The sequence below is a fragment of the Portunus trituberculatus genome, chromosome 36, assembly GCF_017591435.1.
Source record: "Portunus trituberculatus isolate SZX2019 chromosome 36, ASM1759143v1, whole genome shotgun sequence".
Classification (NCBI taxonomy): Eukaryota; Metazoa; Arthropoda; class Malacostraca; order Decapoda; family Portunidae; genus Portunus; species Portunus trituberculatus.
In genome coordinates, this window is record NC_059290.1 from 8,916,594 (window position 1) to 8,924,093 (window position 7,500).

Consider the following 7,500-nt stretch of genomic DNA (forward strand, 5'->3'; position numbering starts at 1 on the left):
CTTTGCTTATTACCTGATGATTTGATACAGCTTCAGAAACTCATGTGGGGGTTTAAAATAGTGAAGACTGTGGCCATTAATCTTCTGACCTCCATAGACCCTTCCTAATGCCAGTAAAAAGGGTCTGATCGCACACAAATCTCAAGGTAAAAATGTGTTTCGGTACTGTAAGGTTTAAAATGAATGCCTACTAATTGTTATTGTTATTTCGATGTCTTCAGTACCAGGACGCGTTTTCATATTCATTCTACTTACTATTTGATCATCCTATACACCTTCTGAAACTATTGTGAAGGAATTAAAATAGTGAAACAGTGACCATTAATCTTCTGACTTCATAAACCCTTCCTAATGTCAATTAAATAATGGTACACAAGTCTCAAGGTGAAAAAAATGTGTCCCAGCACTGAAGGATTTAAGGATAATGGTTAGGAAAAAATGTAGCAGAAAAGTAAATATTTCGTCTTAAAGTAGAGAGCATGTTTTAATGACAATAATAGAAAAGTAAGAAGTAAAGTAAGTGTCTGTGTATTAAAGCATTTGTGTAATAAAATAAAAAACTTCTTCTAAAAAAAAGTAATGAACAAGTTTTAAGGAAGAATACAGAAAAGCAAGGAGCAAAGAAAGTGTCCTGTGTACTAAAGAGAATGTTTTCAAGTAAATTATCTAAAAGTAACGCAAGGAAAAAGTAAGTCAGCATTTCATTCTGTAAGAGCAATGCAGACAATGTTTTAAGAAATATAAAGAAAAAAGAAAGATGAAAAGTCGAGCATCTTGTAAAGTAAAGCTGGAAAATTTATCAGATGTAAAAGTAAAGCGAGAGAGAGATTCAACATTACGTCACATAAAAAGAATATATAGATTGTGTTCTAAGATAAGGAAAATAGCATAGGCCGTGTTTTAAGACAAGAATAATGCAGTAGGCCGTGTTTTAAGACAAAGAAAATCATATACGCAGTGTTCTAAGACAAAAAAATATTGCAGTAGGCCGTGTTCTGAGATAAGGAAAATCATATAGGCAGTATTCTAAGATAAGGAAAATCACATAGGCCGTGTTCTAAGACAAGAAAAATAGGATAGACCATGTTCTGAGACAAAGAAAATCGTATAGGCCGTGTTCTAAGACAAGAAAATCATATAGGCCGTGTTCTAAGACAAGAAAAATCGTATAGGCCATGTTCTGAGACAAAGAAAATCATATAGGCCGAATTCAACGACAAGGAAAATAAAAATGTCAAATAGTAAGACAAAATGAAACAAGTAAAATAAGTCAAACAAGTCAAACAAGTAAGACAAAATAAAGTAAGAAATAAATAATGAGAGAAGAACGTCCCACAAGACACTAATAATGCTCGGAATTGCAAAGTGAGGCGTTTTATTCAAGCGCTATTATGTTCTGAGGTGGAGAAAATTCAAGACAGTCATGTTCCCTCAGTGGACCAGTTAGGAGTGTGGAAGGTTATGAGGTTATGAGGTTATAAGAGCCGAGAGTGGTCCTAACTTTGCGCAGAGGTTAAGAAGGTGGTGGTCTTGTTTACCTATTTGTTTACCAGAGAGAGAGAGAGAGAGAGAGAGAGAGAGAGAGAGACAAAGAACAGATTACCAAGCAAGAGACATGGATGATAAAGAAAAAGATAGATAGATAGATAGATAGATAAATAGATAGATAGATAGATAGATAGATAAACAGATAGATAGATAGATAGATAGATAGATAGAGAGAGAGAGAGAGAGAGAGAGAGAGAGAGAGAGAGAGAGAGAGAGAGAGAGAGAGAGAGAGAGAGAGAGAGAGAGAGAGAGAGCAAAACGAATGATGAAAATAGTGATGTCTGTGTGTGTGGCAGTGTGTGATGTGTGTGTTGTTATGTTCCATTGATGTTATTGTGGTGATGTTCCTTCGTCTAGTTCTGAAGTTGAAGAAAATTAAAGGGCTAGTGATGTGCTATGATGTTCTACGGTTTGTTACGATGTTTACTGTGATGTTCCTATGAAGTTTTGGGTATTTATGTGATGTTTTTGTGGTATTATGGAATTCGTACAATATTCTTGTGGTGTAATGCTCTAATGATGTACCAGTGATGTTATATTGATGTTATGTGATTTTATGATGTTCTAGTGATGTTATGAACAATTTTTAACGTTCTAATGATGTTTCTGTGATTTTACGAGTTCTCTGTAATGTTCTGATAATGTTTCTGTGATGTTCTGATGTTCCTGTGATGTTATGAGCTCTTTGTAATGTTCTAATGATGTTTATGTGATGTTATGATGTTCTTGTGAAATTACGACGTTACTGCGATATTGTGATGTTTCTATGATATTAAAATGATGTTCCTGTGATGTCATTAGCTTCCTGTAATGGTGTAGCGATGTTCCTGTGATGTTCTTATACTTCTCCCCAGTCATGAGGTTCCTGTAATGGTGTAGTGATGTTCCTGTGATGTTCTTATACTTCCCCGAGTCTTTACCTTTTCAATCGAAGCTTCTTTTTCTTTCTCTCGAGTAATCAGGCGTGACATTTTTAGGCACTGAGATTGATGGCAAGCTCTTTCGAAACTAAATTGGTCTTTCTTTCTGATCTCCCACTTGTTGCTTTTTGGGACACGACACAACGAGAGGCCATTCTTCTTTCTCTCTCTCTCTCTCTCTCTCTCTCTCTCTCTGTCTTTTTTTTTCTTTTGGTCTCTTCACTGGTTTAAAAGACAAGTGATTTTAAAGAGGTTTGCAACTTAAAGGCTATCAAATGAACTTCCTGGGTTGCTTTGTCGTTTTCTTTCTCTCTCTCTCTCTCTCTCTCTCTCTCTCTCTCTCTCTCTCTCTCTCTCAATAAAATCCAAAAAATGAAAACCAAATATAAAAGCATAAAAAAAGCAAAGTGAAGGAGAAAAGGAGGGATAGAAAACAAGAAAAAACAGACGAACACACACACACACACACACACAGAAACAGTCAGACGAGAAAACGAAAAAAAAAAAAAAAAACGGGAAGGAAAAAAAAATGACAAAAAAAGACCCCAAAAAGAAACAGGAGCAACACAGTAACACGGCAACAATCTGAGGTGTTCAGGTAAGAAAAGAGAGGAATGTGGCGCCGCGGGGGAAGAAGGTAAGTATTAGGTGAGTTGCGGAAATTAAATGATCAATTCTCACCCGCAGGGAAAGTGAATGTTGCAAAAAGAAAGGGAAAAAAAGAAGAAGGAAAATAAAGAAGGTGAGTAGACGCTGCAGGGAGGAGACGGTACCACTTGTTCTGCTGGCGAGGGCAAAAAACAGATATGGCAGATGTTTTCCTATTCTGTTTTTTTTTTCCCCTTCCAAGTACAGAGAAAGATAAACGGAGTGATGCCATGGTGTGAAAGATCCTCCTGTGTGTGTGTGTGTGTGTGTGTGTGTGTGTGTGTGTGTGTGTGTGTGTGTGTGTGTGTGTGTGTGTGTGTGTGTGTGTGTGTGTGTGTGTGTGTGTGTGTATTTACGTCGTTGCAGTGAGGAAAAGTTGGTGGTGGTGACAGGAAAATGTTCTGTGGGTTGGGTTGGGTTGGGTTGGAGTTAAATAATGTTGGGTTAGGTTAGGTTAGGTTAGGACAAATTAAGGTTAGGTTAGGTTAGGTTGGGTCAGGTTAGGTTAGGGGTTGGGTTAAGGTTATGTTATGTTACGTTAAGCTAGATTGGGTTAGGTTACGTTAGGTTGATATAAAGAAAACAAGCCAACAAACAGATGAATAAAGAAACAAAACACAAATATACAAACTTTTACCTATCACAAACAAAAATAAACACAAATCTAAAGACAACACGAAAAAAAAACTTTTCTTGTAACTCCATAAAAAAGAAAAACAGAAAAAAACACACAAGCATCTTTTTACCATACCTTTCCTATGACGGAGGCAGAGTCAGGTGTGTGGAGTCCGGGAGTCAGGTGTGCGGCGTCCGTGAGTCAGGTGTGATGTCCTGTGCAAGAAGGAGACGAAAAAACGTTTAATTACAACACATTTTCTGCTTGAGTGCGTGAAATTTTGAACAAAAGCTGGCAGTGTGGGTAGGAATGCATGTCTTGGCGGATTAACGGAGAGAGGAAGGAAGGAAAGAGAAAATGATTGACAGAAGTTGATAGGAAGTGTTGATGGGAATGAGAAAGAAGAAAAAATAAAGATTGTAGAGAGAGAATCGAAAGAAACAGGGAGAGTGATGAGAGAGAGAGAGAGAGAAGTAAGAATAAAGAAGAAAGCGAAACAAAGACTGTAGAGAAAGGGAGGAAGAAAAGAGAGAATGATGAATAGAAGTGGATGGCAAGTATTGATGAAAATGAGAAAGAAGAAGAAAAATAAAGATTGTAGAGAGAGAGAATCGAAAGAAACAGGGAGTGAGTGATGAGAGAGAAGTAAGAATGAAGAAAGAGAAATAGAATAATAAAGAGAGGAAGAGGAAGGAAGGAAAGAAAGACTGACGAATAGAAGTAGGTTAAAAAGAAAGAGAAAACGAAGAAAAAAAAAAGAGAAATAAAGATTGTAGAGAAGAAGGAAGATAGAGTAATGAAAAAGAAGTGGACGGCAAGTAATGATGAAAGAGAAGAGGAAGAAGAAAATGAATGAATAAATGAGTCAAGTAGAGAACGGAGAGAAAGAAAAAAAAAGAAAAGATGGAAGAAAACCACACTGAGATTGAAGAAAATAAGAAACAGAGAATAAGAGAAAGGAAACAAGAGACAAACTGAGGGAAGGAAGAAACAAAGATTAAAGAAAATCGAGAAACAAAGAAGAAACAGAAAAAAAAAAATTGAAGTAAGGAAGTGATAAAAGCGATAAAAATAGAAATAGAAAGAGAAAAAAACAAGGAAGAAAAGAAAAAGGAAATGAATAATAGAAGAAAAAAAAAAAAGTGACAGGAAGAAAAAAGAACAGACAAGATAACGATGATAATTTATGGCATGGTGAAATTGAAAGAAACAAGGAAATAACGGAGAACGGTGAAAATAACTAGTAAAGACACGGTGAAAATAACTAGGTGAGGAAATGTACTGACAGAATAATTACAGAAAAAAAAGAGGAAATGTAGTGGAAAAACGAGACAGGCGAAATAGCAATAAATGGAGTAAATGGAGAGGAAATAGAAGAATATGATGCTAAAAACAAAAGTGACAGGAAAATAAAGAATGAGAGAGAGAGAGAGAGAGAGAGAGAGAGAGAGAGAGAGAGAGAGAGAGAGAGAGAGAGAGAGAGAGAGAGAGAGAGACAGAGTATATATATCAATGCAAATGTGGGTAATAAATATAATGAGAGGAAATAACAATAAAGTGTAAAATATTGACCAGAAGGAAGGAAACTATTTCGTAATAAAAATAAGGAAAGAAAAAGGAAAGAGAGGAAAGGAAACAAAGTATATTGATAGAAAAAGGTTAAATTATGAAGAGCAACAGAATAACAACAATAAATCTGAGACATAAAGGAGGAAAAAAAAAATCAATTAACAGTTACTTACACATTGAAGAAAACGAGACAACAACAACAACAACAACAAAAACAACAACAACAACAACACGCAAAAAAAGTATAATAAAGTAAATGAATAAGGAGTTAGATAAAAAAAAAAATATGAAAGAATAAGAAAAAAAAAAGATTGAAAAAGCACAACAAGACGAAATGGATAATATGTTTTTCTTAATAGCGGTAATTAGAGGAACCATTCAAGGTACGATAACAAGCAGAGGAAGTGATAAAAGTCAGCGTACGATAATTTACTTCAGGGTACGATAGTTTACTGGACGACTGAAGAAGCAAAACAGATTAAAACGTAAAAAAAAAAAAAAAAGTTAGAAAGTTATGGAATGTTGACACGAGAAGTAAATAAATGGATAGACGAATAAATAGATAAAGTAGAAATAGATAATAAACAAACAAGAGAGCAGTAAACACATTGATAAATACACAAAAGAAAGAGAAAAGGATAAGAAAGACAAAGAAGTGAATTAAAAAGAAAGAAATATATAAACAATCAATAAAATCATCAATTCTTGTCACTATCTATCTTTTTATGTATCTATTTACACACACACACACACACACACACACACACACACACACACACACACACACACACATCCACCTATCACACTCCACACCCTCCATCTATCTATCTATCTATCTATCCATCCATTTATCCATTTCTCTATCCACCCTTCCACTGAACACAAATATCCTTCAAATCAGCTCATCCGATACGAAAAGAAAAATAAAACGAAAAAAAAAAATATTAAAAGCTTTATTAGGCGAGAGAAAACAAGCAATGGAGTGTGAAGCTTTGTGTTTGAAGCTTTAATGAGAGAGGAGCTTCATGTATCAAGCCGCTGAAGTAAGCCAAGAAGATGATTTAAACGCCGCTGCCTATTTACCGCCTCGATAAGCAAAACGTGGACTCGATAACGCATTAATACCATTGTGTCTTAAGAGTCTCTAATGATGCTCGCTTCGAAGGAAAAAAAAAAAGTAAAGAAAAAAAGGGAAAAAAAAATTAAAACTAGTCCTATTAAATAAAACAATGTGGGAGTAGCGATTTAAAGCAAAGGTATGTGGCAGTGAAAGGTTAGTGTTATTGCTTATGTGTGTGTGTGTGTGTGTGTGTGTGTTGGTCAATATATAAACAAGTATGTGAAAAAAAAACCTTCAGTGATTTATGTTGTCAGATGTAATATTTTCTCGTGACTTTGTATAATTTTCTCCTCTTCTCTTCTACTCTTCTTCTTTATTGTGATTGCTTTATTTATTTATCTATTTTCGTTATTGCTATTGTTATTGTTATATTTGTTATCTGTACGTACTATCAATTTCTACTTCGTCTCTATGTCCCACTTTTGTCACCATTATTCTCTTATTTCCTTCACTATACTTTCCTTCACTTCCATTAACACTCTCTATTTTTCTCTATTATTTTCTTCGTTTTCTTTAAAAGTTGATGAAAAAAATAAGAAACTTTACACCACCGCCAGGAAAAGATAAAGGCAGTCCCATTTTCTTCTTTGTCCTCTTTTTATGGAAAACGGGAAGAAAAGCACAAGAGAGAGAGAGAGAGAGAGAGAGAGAGAGAGAGAGAGAGAGAGAGAGAGAGAGAGAGAGAGAGAGAGAGAGAGAGAGAGAGAGAGAAAAGATAGAGAAAAGAAATACGGAGAAAGACAAACTAACACAGAGAGACAGAGAGTAAGAGAGTAAAAGAGTGAGAGAGTGAGAGAAGAAAAACGGAGAGTGAGATAGAAAGAGAGAGTGAGCTGCGAGTATTTCTAGGGCGGAGGTGTGAGTGTGTCAGGTGAGGCGCCCAGGTAAGTGAGAGATGAGTTACCGCGAGACAGGTAGGCGTGGGGAAGGACAGGTGAAGGAGCAATGAGAGGGAGGAATAACTAAGTGGAGGAGGAGGAGGAGGAGGAGGAGGAAGAGGAGGAAGAAGAGGAAGAGGAGGAGGAGGATGTGTAATTAAGGTATGTGTAAAATAGACTAATCTGTATGTGTGTGTGTGT

At 35.8% G+C, this 7,500-nt stretch overlaps 1 protein-coding gene across 1 annotated transcript in view; it reads right to left on the reverse strand.

The window, feature by feature from the left end:
* The window catches only part of LOC123513573 (vegetative cell wall protein gp1-like), a 31,102-nt gene that overhangs the window by 920 nt on the left and 22,682 nt on the right, over nt 1-7,500 (reverse strand). The gene's annotated exons all lie outside the window — the stretch shown is intronic.